This window comes from Cetorhinus maximus, chromosome X (assembly GCF_964194155.1).
Source record: "Cetorhinus maximus chromosome X, sCetMax3.hap1.1, whole genome shotgun sequence".
Lineage (NCBI taxonomy): Eukaryota > Metazoa > Chordata > Chondrichthyes > Lamniformes > Cetorhinidae > Cetorhinus > Cetorhinus maximus.
In genome coordinates, this window is record NC_135917.1 from 15,240,362 (window position 1) to 15,253,473 (window position 13,112).

At 42.6% G+C, this 13,112-nt stretch overlaps 1 long non-coding RNA gene across 1 annotated transcript in view; it reads right to left on the reverse strand.

Moving 5' to 3' along the window:
- LOC144672657 (uncharacterized) overlaps window positions 1–13,112 on the reverse strand; it is a 30,826-nt gene that overhangs the window by 6,169 nt on the left and 11,545 nt on the right. The window contains exon 2 of the long non-coding RNA XR_013574128.1: window positions 2,139–2,207. This is a non-coding gene — a long non-coding RNA (uncharacterized LOC144672657). The remainder of the gene's footprint in view (window positions 1–2,138; window positions 2,208–13,112) is intronic.

The window sequence follows — 13,112 nt, forward strand, 5'->3', positions numbered from 1 at the left end:
TGCTACATTTGCTAACTTCTATTCTGCTGGGACTGTTCTAGCATCTAGGGAATTTTGGAAAATCCTAACCAGCACATTCATTATCTCTGCAGCTTTCTCTTTTAGAACCCTAAGTTGTAGACCCATCAGGCCCTTGGAACTTGTTGGCTTTTAGTCCTCTAAGTTTCTCTAATACTTATTCTCTCCTGATATTAATTACTTTAAGGTCCTCACTCTTACTAGCCCCTTGATTACCTTCTATTTCTGGTAGGTAATTTGTGTCTTCTACTGTGAAGACATTCTCCAAATATTTGTTTAATGTCTCTGCCGTTTCCTCATTCCCAATGATAACTTCTCCTCTGAGGGACCAACATTTACTTTAGCTACTCTCCTTCGTTTTATATACTTGTAAAAGCTCTTACAATCTGTTTTTATATTCCTGACTAGTTTACACTCATTCTATTTTTCCCTTTTTATCAACTTTGTAGTCTCCCTTTACTAGTTTCTAAAATTCTCCGCATCATCAGGCTCACTGCTATTCTTTGCAACATTATAGGCCTCATCTTTTAATCGAATGCTATACTTAACTTCAGAGGGTCAACTAGCACAGTTGGCTAGATGGCTACCATGAGGTTCAGAATAATGCCAACAGCACAGGTTTATTCCCATTCCGGCTGAGGTAGACTTGGGGCCTGTCTCCTCACATGCCCCATGCTTGATGTGGAGTGGTGGCCCACAAATTATATAACCAATTGTCTCTCTCTAAAGAGTTACTTATGGTCCCTTGTGGACTTTGGCTAATTACCTACGTACCTGTCCTTAACTTCCCAAGTAAGCTGAGTTTTTGTTTTTTAATGGAATGTATTTTTGTTGAACATTTTGAATTGTTTCTCTAAATGTTTCTCCATTGTTTATTTACTGACATACTATTTAGCCTATTTACCCAATCAAACAAGGTCAGCTCTCCTCTCATTTAAATGTAATTTGCTTTGTTTAAGGTTAAAATTTTTGTTTGGAATTGTGATATGTCACTTTCAAACATGGAACTTAATTTGGAGCTCATTGGTATTAGGATCACTATTTCCCAGTGGATCTTTTACTATGACATTGCAAATTAACCCTGCCTCATTGCACAATACTAGATCTAAAATTGCTTTATCCCCAGTTGGTTCCACCATGTATTGTTCTAGGAAACTATCGGGAAAGCAATCGACAAACCCATCTTCCAGACTACCTTTGTTAATTTGATTGATCTAGTCTGTATGAAGATTAAAGTCCCCCAAGATTATTACATTGCCTTTGTTACAAGCACCAATTGTGTCTTGCTTAACACGCTGTCCAACAGTATAACTACCGCTAGGAGAGCTATAAACTACTTTCACCAGCATTTTCTGACCCTTGTTATTCCTGATCTCCACCCACACTGATTCTCCTTCCTGATCTTCTGAGCAAAGCTCCTTTATCACTCCTGTCCTTATGTCATCCTTTCCTTTCAGGGCTACTACTCCTTTTCTATTCTGCCTGTCTGTGAGTTATAAATATGCAACACATGAAATATAATTACAGAGAATCTTGGTATGGGAACTAGTAGTAACAATGGACTTTTCACATTCTATATTCAGAAACTGTGCTGAAGCAGTTAAAATGCGAATAGAATGCTGTTAAACCTGACTATAACAGTGTAGAGTTTGTATCTACAGAGGTGATCTGGGGCTTTTCAATGCACTGGCCAGATAGCATTCAGATACAAAAATGATGCACATGCATTGGGAGGGTACAGAGAAAACCAACAGTTCCAATTCCATCTATAAGGGGGGTGAAGTGGGGGGTGAAGTATGTGGAAAGATTAGAGAAACTCCTTCTACAGTCTAGGGGAAAGTTAAAGGGGACCCAACTAAGCCATGTAAAGTATCAGTGGGTATAGATAAGATGAACCCAGGTTATTTCTTAAGTGTAAGTTAGGTTAGTAGGACCAGAGATTGTACATTTGAATTAGTGAAAAGTAAATATGGAACAATGAGTGGGATGAACTTCTTTACTCAAATTATACCAAATGTTTATATTAGCTTTTATCAGGCAGGGAAGCAGAGGCAATCATTTGGGTGGAAAGAAAAAAATGTCAAACACTAAAAATCTGAAGAACTAAAGAAAGAACTCACATTTATAAAGCACACTTCAGAGTGTCCAAAGGCACTTGCAGCCAATGAAGTACTTTTGAGATGTTGTCACTGTTGGAAAGTAGGAAATACAGCAGTCAATTGCACAGCAAGGACCCACAAACAATCTGTTTTGTTGGTTTAGGGATAAATATTGGCCAGGACATCAGTGAGAACTCCCTGCTCTTCAAAATAGTGCCATGGGATATTTTACATCAGCCTAAGAGGGCAGATAGGCCTTGGTTTAACATCTTATCCACACTATGGTGTCTCTGTCAGTGCAGCACTCCCTCAGTACTGCACTGGGAGTGTCCGCCTAAACTACGCGCTCAAGTCTCTGAGCTCAACCTTCTGACTAAATGCTGAGAGTGCTACCCACCAAACCGCAGCTGATAACTTACAGTTAAAATGAAAACAGTGTTTTCTCTCAAGAATACCAGCTGAGAACAGGGTTGAGACTGTGAGAAAGCAGGGTAGAATAGTTAATCTGCTAATTGATCAAATAACAAGATTCTGTGCTTGTGTGATGGGACTAATGTGTTAGCATTAGTATTCCTAGGTATGCACATTCCTGAGTATCATTGTTGATCAACATGATATACTACAATATGTTTGTAACCAAAAGAGTTACAATAGTGTCTTCTCATTTTCTTTGACAGTTTTGTAGCCTGAAGCTGCTTGAATCTGGGAGTAAATGCGAAAATTTAGACCATTTCCTAAGTTAAGTTCATGTAGTTTTGTTTGAAAACGGCAGATCTGAGTCACAAAAGTGAGCAAGTACTCCATGATACTCCATCAAAACATATAGTGTGAGTCCCATGCACACAAAAAGCAATACCCTCCATAAATAAAAATGCAACCCCGGTACACAAAAAAAGCAAGACCTGCATGTAGAAAAATGCAACTTTCTCAAACTCTTATCAGAAACCGGCACTAGCACCAGTACCTTAAGTAAATTAACTTCCAAAGTAGCTTCCAGGAAGTCGCTCCTCCCGCTTCCCACATTATTGCTAGATCTCCAGGCCCCTTCCAGGTTATGCTGAACTGCAAGCTTCCCAATCTGCTCCACTTCCAAGCTCATGTTCCCAAGTGCTTTCCCTGTTTCAACTCCTAACCACAATATCCCAGTTTCTGTCTCACCTGGGTATATTGTACTAGCTCCCAGACAATGTGTCCACCTGAAACTGGTCAGGAGAAATGAAGACACAGAATGAGAAAAGTGTGTGACAGCCAAACGGAAAGAATATAAGAACATAAGGAATAGAAGCAGGAGTAGACCATTTGGCCCATTGAGCCTACTCAGCCATTCAATAAGATCATGGCTGATCTAACGTGGCCTTAACTCCACTTTTCTTCCTGCTCCCCATAACCCTTGACTCCCTTGTCAATCAAAAGTCTGTCTAACTCAGCCTTGAATATATTCAATGACCCAGCCTCCACTGCTCTCTGGGGTAGAGAATTCCAAATATAATGACCCTCTGAGAGAAGAAATTTCTCTTCCTCATCTCCATCTTAAATGGGAGACCCTGTATTTTTAAGTGTAACACAAACAGAAAGAGGCTGGTTGAAGAACTAGACAGTGCACAAAGACTTTTTCCAATAAAAAAACTTCAGATATTTTTTTCATATATGTTAAGGGTGCCATTTAATGTGAATTGGTCTTGCAGTTGTTTTAATTTTTTTGCTGTTGGCAAGTTCTGAGAACAGCAACAAAAGGCAGAATCCTGTATTCATGTTATGTAATTTAACAAGCAGTGGTATCAGGATTTATTTTCCTAATGGAATGTCACATCACCCATATAAAATATTTATACATATAATCACTTGTCATTCTTGTGATGTTGGAGGTTGTTGATAGCTTCACACAACTAGGCTCCAGAATCACCAGCAATCTGTCACTTGATGCTGAAATCAACACAAGCATCGCAAAAGCTGCAGCTGTACAAGCTAAGTAAGAGACTGTGGAACAACAGCAACCGACTGAGAATACCAAACTGCAAGTCTACCAAGCCTGCATCCTCAGCACACATCACTACAGTGTTGAGACCTGGACAACATATGCTAGGCAGGAGAAAAGGCTGAACAGTTTCCACCTTTGCTGTCTCAGACGCATCCTCCGCACCTCTTGGCAGGACAAGGTCACCAACTGCGAGGGCCTGGAGCGTGTTTATTCCATCAGCATACACTCATAGCTAAGCCAATGGTGTCTGCGCTGGCTCGGTCACGTTTATCGGATGGATGACAATGGTATGCCCAAAGACCTTCTGTACAGTGAACTGGCCACTGGGTCACAACCTCCTGGGCATCCAAACAATGAGGATCAGCAAGTGAGACATAAAGATGGTGGACATTGACGCAGACAACTGGGAGACAGTCACTCACAGCCGTGACCTCTGGAGACTGACTGGAAAGACAATGTAAGAGGCAAGCAGAAATGAAAAGCTCAGCTAAGCCAGAGAAAGCAGAGGTCAGTGAATCATGTACCTTCTCAGCCCAGTGTCTTCCTTTGTGTAAATGGAGACTGCCATGTCAGGGTGGGGTTCCTGAGCCATACCAGGCGAACACAGAGTTGACCACCACAGCGCAAACCATTGTCTTACAATACAGAAGGTTGCAACTTAGCACCTGATCCCTGAGAGAGCCAAGTGTCCCAGAGGGAAGTGGATGCAATGACTGGTTTATGTTCTTGTGTAGGTCAATGATATCCAGTACCTTTTTGTTGATGGCCATGATTCCACTCAGTGGTGAGTGTTTAATGGGGCCAGTAAGAATGGGAAAAGTGGCGGCCGGGTGGAAATTAAGTAGGCAGGAGAGAAAATCTTGGTTTCCCGATGGTGGGTTGAGATATAGAGATTGAGTCAGTGGTGTTGCAGTAGCAGGCCGGTCCTCATGCCATCCAGTGGCAGATTCTTACTTTCAATACGTTTGTATCCAATGAATACTAATTGTCTTAAAATTTTTTTAAATTAAGTCCTACTGTCACAGAGGTGCTCATATCATTGCCTGCCTTCTTCACATAGCTCACATGGTGGATACCCGATGGGTCTATACACCCAATATTCTTACAACCTCGGGAGCAGGAGAGGATGCGACAAAGGAGAGCTGTTGCTGGCCAACAACAGAGGCTGCAACACTGGTGGTATCAGGGAGGGGAGGGGGTGGGGGGGTGGTGGGTGGGGGGGGTTGTGGGGTGGGGTTGGGGGGGGCGGGTGGGGCGCAGGATTTAGGGGAGTCATCGTAGGAAATGGGCACCAGTGTATCACAGCATCCTCAGGACAAGAACTAACTCTCTGCAGATGTCTGAGAGACAATACCAGGGACAACTAAGGAAGTCCTGGGAAATGGTCACTGAGATGCATGGGATTGTTCAGCAAAACCTGTAGCAATGTGGATTTGCTGGGAAGCCCGTGCCAGTGACCCTTAAGGTGACTGCAGCGCTCAATTTTGTTTGCCAGTGGTTGTTTCCAGGGCTCCACAGGTGACATGTGTGGCATTTATCAGGCTGCTAAACACAAGTGCACAAAAGGAGGTGACCAATGCCTTCCTTCTCATGGGAATGAATTCATGAAATTCTGTACAGATGAGGACAGCCAGACATCAAGGGCCTTGGGCTTCGGGATTATTGCTCATTTCCCTAGAGTGCAAAGAGTCATCGACTGTACTCATATGGCCGTAAGAACTCCCTGGGACCAGCCATGGCTATCACCAACCTCTCCATGGAGGGAAACTATGTGCTCACGTGTGTGAAACATGACAGAACTTCTGGCTTGCATGAATGTCTCCATTGTCAGCTGTTACAGTCCCTGGGGGGAACTGTAAACCAAAATAATCAAAATTACCAAACAACTCCCAAATGAAGAAATTACTAACAAGATTTCGCTTTTTGTAACTTTTACTTTAACATGAATCAAAACTAGTGTAAATTAAACATGAATTAATGAGCAAATGATATTCAAATAAAAATGTAAATTTCACTTTAAGTACTCGATACAACAAAGATACATCTTACGCACCACAAACGTTAGCATCACTCTCCGCACAAATGTGACACCATGTGTGACCTCAGTCTTTCCAACTCAATAGATTTGGTGCACAAGTCACATTCACCGGCAGCCGTATTCCACCCAAGTTCCCCAGAGATGGTCTTTGCCCAAACAACACACTCCTGCAGAACCTCCTTAGCCAGGTTCATGACAGTCTTGATGGCACAGATTCCCCAGAGACTCCTTTGTCCAATCCATTTAATAAACCCTGTTAAACGGTCTGGTTGACTCTGGCAAAATTGAAGCAGCAGCAGTAAAATTGTCTAATTCACAAACTCTGCTCTAACCCTGTTTCGGCTTCCTGTCCTGTTCAAGTGTATTAAGTGCACGCACACATAGCTCCTTGTAAATTTGCCTTCTCTGTTCTCCCCTTGGTGACAATGGGGTCAATGGCAAAGGCGATGAGGAGAGGCCACTCACCCTGGGAGCATCCTGAGAGGAAGCCCCAAGGACGGCACGTGTTCATCCTCCCTCTCTCTGCTCAATGGCACCTCCCAGTCTCCCTGAGGAGAAGGAGCACTTGGAAGGAGACCTGCAACACTCCTTTGTGACTATCCACACAGCTTTCATATGTTAACTGCGCCCAGCTGGTCAAGTGTCAAACAGGTCACATGGACTTGTATTTCTTATTATCCAAAAAAAGTAAAATTGATCCCTTTACCATTGGTGCAAACTCTTAAAATTCCTTTTCATAAATTCTTAAAACCAATTACAGGTTCCACAGACATTTCAGAGAAATTACAAATTTTCCTTACTGCACTGCTTCCAGGTTAAAGTTCTTCATTCCGTGCAAAGCTGTGCATGACCTCTGGTATCTCCTCTATATATTGCCCTACCTTTTGCCACATCTCCAGCAGGCTTCTGTGACCAGAGACTTGTTCATCAGTGTAGGGCTCAGCAGGACCTGGTCCCCAGCAATCCTCCGAGTGTCAGGGGCCTCAGCTATCATGGTCTCCCTCAGCTGTTAGGACTTGTGTGTAATGTGCCCACAAGATTGTGCACCCAAATCTAAACGCGAACCTTCCGTGACCCATGTGGGTGTATCTGAGCTGGTGGAGGTTGTGGAAGAGGCAGGGGGTGGCACAACCTCTGGGTCAATGGTGCCATCGTCCCTAGAGCTGGAGCCTTCAGGCTGTTGCTGTGGCCTGGGCTTGGGATTGCAAGCACCTGTAGTGGAGAACAAAAATAATCTCATTAATGATCAGCACAGTCTATGAGTGCTTCACATTCCTTCATGTGCCTCCTGTGTGCCCATATGCTAGCATCAGGTTGGATGCATTCTCCCTCTTATGCCTGGCTAGTCCAGCCTTGGTGTCTGCTGCCACGTGACCACTCTCCTCTCCTGCGATCTGCTGTTCCTCTTCCTTCACTGGTGTGAACCACTTCAGGTCAGGCACTTCACCTCTGGTCCTTGCCCTCTCCCTCAAATTGTAGGTCTGCTTCTCCTGCATAACATTGTGCAGATTTAGTGACATGTCAAGTGACACCTAACCCACTTCTCTGCACACATCCCCATCGTACATACTGACCCGTCAGAGATACGTTGGATCCAAACGCTCACACACTTTGGCCTCAATTGCTATTCGGTACTAAGGTTGATCACTCATTCACCCACCTGGCCTAGAACCCCACTTGCAAAGATACATTACTTGATGAGCCCATGAGAGAACCTTTGGTAACATGTGATCATGCCACTTACCCTGGGGGAATCAGAGCAGGTCGATGACCCTTTTCCTGAACTGAACCCAGGATCTTCAAAGGACCCCATGGTTGCTCACTGCCTCCACAATCTCCATCCAGGCTGCCTTGGTCAGGTTGGAAGGTCTTCTGTTACCATCTTTGGGAAAGAGCATCTCCCGCTGTATACTGATAGCCCAGAGGGTAATCTGCAGAGAGACGTCGCTAAACTGTGGGTTCTGTCTCTGTCTAGGCTCAGATATATGTGCAGTTGAAGGGGCTGGGATGTGATTGGGGAGGAGGGGGTGGTGGTGCCCAGGACACACAAGAATAATAAGTGGGGGAGCAATGGAGGGGAGTAGTTTTAGTGGGATGAGAGTGATGAAGGGTTGCGAAAAGAAATTGATGGAATGGAGGTGGACAGTAAAGTTGTGACCATGATGCAGAGCCTCCATCTATGTCAAGGAGGCTCTTTTATAGCCTGCCCATACCTGCTGCATTGTCATCTGACAGCAGGATCCACCAATGAATACCCACCCCTGCCACATATGTCCCCCGTGTAATTGCATGTGCGCCAACTCCCAAGGTGCAAGCGGAAGTGGTGCCCATTTCCGGTTCCACCATCAGGACCTGCGTTCCTCCTCTTAAATTCGCCCAGTGTCTTATTTGAGGGCTTCTCTCAGGTATACTTCAACACCATGAACCTCTAGTTTTAATCACGCCACTTTGGAGAGTTGCCAAACGTAGCCAGACACATTCCCACAAGAAGAGAAAAGCTTCAGGACCAATACTGCTGTATTAAACACTCAAAGCTCAATTATAGGTATTTGCAATAATAAATTGGACCCATCCCAATTTGGTGGATAATAGAAAGTGGCAGTTCATTGAGGTTCCACAATATAGAGCAGTGGCATCCAGATCATATATTAATTAAACTTAAAACAAGATAAAAGGCATAGATGCTGAGGGGGTAAAAAAAAAAAAGCCTGGTGTCTGAGTTAAGCAAAAATACTATTGAAAAGTGTTTCTGCAGTTGGGCTTCATTAAAGGTTAGGGACAATTGAATTGGGGTGTGCAGACATATTTCAATTCCCATTTTAAGGTCTCTCCTTACAAAGAATTGCGTATATTGTACAGCACAGAAACAGGCCATTTGGCCTTACTCCATGCTGGTGGTTATGCGCAACATAAGCCTCCTCCCACCCCATTTCATCTAACCCCATCAGCATAACCATCTAATTTTCACATAATTTTGTTAGTGTTACTTATAGTTAAAAAGCAAAGCCAACAAAAATTTGGGAGACAAAGTATTGTAGAGTTGATTTGGAGTACAGAAATTATTCTGAAATACAGACCAAGGATCATGGAGACAAAACTGAGATGCTACTAGTGTCATCCTGGTGAGGGTATGATTACAGTGTGACAAGTTTACATAGGCACATTCCATTTTAAATGTAGGTGGGCATAGGAATTTGTAATGGGAAGAAAATTAACCCAAAGCAATGCACAAATATGACAGCAGAAATAAAGTTTTTGTAGAAAGGAAGTGTGTGCAGATGTAAAAAATATGGATAGATATATTTCACCTGGATACAACAGATCCTAGGCTCAAATGGCTCTGTTGCTACGTTGGACAATTTTATAAATAGACTAAGTTTCTCAGCTAGAATAAGAAAGAGACAGAGAACAGCAGCGAATGCCAGCACTGACACCATTCTACACTAAGCAGGTGTCAGCTTAATTGGTAATAATCTCATCCTAAGCCAGAAGGTTGTGGGTTCAACCCAGTTCAAGGACTTGAGTGCATATTACGGGGTGTTAATACGTTAGTGCAGTGCAGAAAAAGAGCTGGATTGTTGGAGATGGCATCTTTTGAATGAGGCATTAAAGCGAGGTGGTGTCTACTTGTTGCAGTGATTCAGGTGGATGTTAACATAAGAAATAGGAGCAGGACTAGACCATACAGTTCGTCAAGCCCTCTCTACTATTCAGTATGATTATAGCTGATCTTCTACCTCAACTCCATTTTCCTACCTGCTGCCCATATCCCTTGATTTTCTGAGAGACAAAAAGTCTGTCTATTTCAGCCTTAAAGATTTGAAGAAGAGCTAAGAATGATTTATTACAGGACATGGTTCCACAGATAGTGAATTATTACATGGGTGCGAGTGCCCATGGAACTATATTCCACCTTGTGTCACCAATTTCAGGAAAGGAGGAGCAAAAATTGAGAGATGGGAATGCGGTGGTCAGTATGCTAAATGAAGTCGCAGAGCTGGAACAATCAGCAATGTATTAGCTTGTCTAGGTATTTGGAAAGAAACCTCATAACAATTTGGCATGATATAATCAGTCAGCATTACAGTAGTACAGTTTTAATTGAGTTTAGCATAATATACAATCTCTCAGTTTGGCATTTTGTTTTGGGGATAATGTTATGGGGCTGATGATGACGTAGTTAGCATCAGTAATGTAGATGGATGCACACTTCTCATACACTACCGGGCACTGATGGCTGAAGTCTACGTATAGTACACCATCATGTGGCTGGGATGCACCTGTGGCATTGAGGTGTGCACTGGGCTCATTAAGGCCCCAAAAATAATTTAATGTAACCACTGCCTGCATTAACAGTGGTTGAATAATGCTGAAGTCGGTTAACACTGATGAGAAACATGCTATGGCAGGTTTTTAAAGAGGGCTCTGCTTGGCAGTTGTTGCAAGTTGCTTCAAATTAACTGAATGATGTCAATTTATGTATCTATGCATTGCTTTTGTTTGATTTCATGACTGGAGTCATTTTGACCTTGTTAGTGCATCACTTATCCCATCTGTGGCTGTTTACCAAGAGAACTCTAATTACCAGAACCTTAACAGAATCTACGGCCACCCGCTGGGTATACCATTTCAACGTCAGAGACTGCTTTGTGAGTAACTGTCAAGGTGGCCACTGCCATAAATGATTTTGCGATTAATTCTCCCAAGCAACAGCAGAAGATAGCTGTCAAATTTCCCAGCTGCAGCACAAGTTGCATTGTGCAAGAGACAGATGCTATGTTTGCCCAGACCTGGAATTAAATTAATTTCACCATGGAAACCAGCCAAAAACGTAACAGAGACCTTTTACCTTCTGTCCAAGACCTTATTGATGGCACCCATTCCTCCAGTGCTATCTCCTCATAAACAGCATGTGAACCTGGTCTATGACCAAAAGTACAGAATCATGCACAGAAATATATGCTTTCCCGACTCATCCACCCTCCTACTGCTTGACGCTTGATGAAATCCCCAGTGCAGCCCCCTCAAACTCACTAAGTCACACTGGGCTCAGAGTATCCTCCAGACGTGCACCCAGATGCACATGTAATCTGGGCACAAACCATTTGCAGAATTTAATGCGAAAGTTTCAAGTTCCAACTATCACCAAGAAATAGAATGTTTATGTAAAACCTAAACCTTTGCCACTATTTTAAACAAGTTAATTAGTATAGAGCAGCAAATATCTGTAAATAACTAAGTAGTTTAATTTAAATATAAAGCTCTTTACAAATTTGAAGAAAAAAATCTGAAAAATATAACTATGTACAAGTGCAATAATTTAACAGTTTCTCAGGCTGAGTCAAAACAATATATCTGTTATAAAATCATAGAACGCTTACAGCACAGGAGGAGGCCATTCGGCCCGTTGTGTCTGTGTTCGCTGTCTGCAAGAGCAATGCATCTAGTCCCATTCCCCTGCCTTTCTCCCGTGGCCCTGTATTTTTTTTCTCTTCAGATAATTATCCAATTCCCTTTTATTTCGATCTCATCTGGTTATAGTGACTTATCAAATTTAAGTACAGCCAATCTTTCCAATACTTCCTCTTTATCAATTTTTAGTCCATCCAGTGTCTCAACTACCTCCTCTTTCATTATGGCTTAGGCAGCATCATCTTCTTTGGTAAAGACAACTGCAAAGTATTCATTCAGTGCCTCAACCATGCCCCCTGCTTCCACACGTAAATCCCTTTTTTGGTCCCTAATCGGCTCCACTCCTCCTTTGATCACACTTTTACTATTTCTATAACTATAGAAGACATTTGGATTCCCTTTTATGTTAACTGCCAGTTTCTTCTCATACTCTATTTGCTCCTCTTATTTGTTTCTCACTTCCCCTCTGAGCCTTCTACATTTAGACTGGTTCTCAATTGTATTATCCATCAGACATTTTTCATATGCACCCTTTCTTTGCTTCAGCTTATTCTCTATCTCTCGTCATCCAGGGTGCTCTGGATTTGTTTTCATTTCCTTTCCCCCATGTGGGAATGCACCTCAACTGTATCAAACTATCTCCTCTTTAAAGGCAGCCCATTATTCCATTACAGTTTTGCTGCTAATTTTTGATTCCAACTTATCTGGGTCAGATCTGTTCTCACCCCATTGAAGTTGGCCCTCCCCGAATTAATTATTTTTATACTGGATTGCTCCTTGTCCTTTTCCATCGCCAAACTATACCTTAAGATACAATGATCACTCTCCCTTAAATCTTCCTCCACTGACACTTAATTCACATGACTCACCTCAATCCCCAGAAACAGACCAGCAATGCCTCCTGCCTTGTTGGATTGGCAACATACTGATGTAAAAAATTCTAGAAACTCTTCCCCCTTTCTGGCCTTTACACTATTAGTATCCCAGTCTATATTAGGATAATTAAAGCCCCCCCATTATAATTATCCTGTAATTCTGGCACCTGTCTGTAACTATCTAACTTTTTAAATTAGAGAAATTCACTAAACAGCAGCATTTAAAGATGCTTCTTGAAACATTTATTAAAATGAGATGAAAGTCTTGCACAAAAATAAAAATACCTGGAAAAACTCAGCAGGTCTGGCAGCATCTGCGGAGGGGAACACAGTTAACGGTTCGAGTCCGTATGACTCTTCAACAGAACTAAGTAAAAATAGAAGAGAGGTGAAATATAAGCTGGTTTAAGAGAGGGGGGGTGGTGGGACAGGTAGAGCTGGATAGAGGGCCAGTGATAGGTGGAGATTGCCAAAAGATGTCACAGACAAAAGGACAAAGAGGTGTTGAAGGTGGTGATATTATCTAAGGAATGTGCTAATTAAGGGTAGAAAGTAGGACAAGCAAGGTACAGGTAGCCCTAGTGGGGGTGGGGTGGGGGGAAGGGATCGAAATAGGCTAATAGGTAGAGATAAAACAATGGATGGAAATACATTTAAAAATAATGGAAATAGGTGGGAAAAGAAAAATCTAT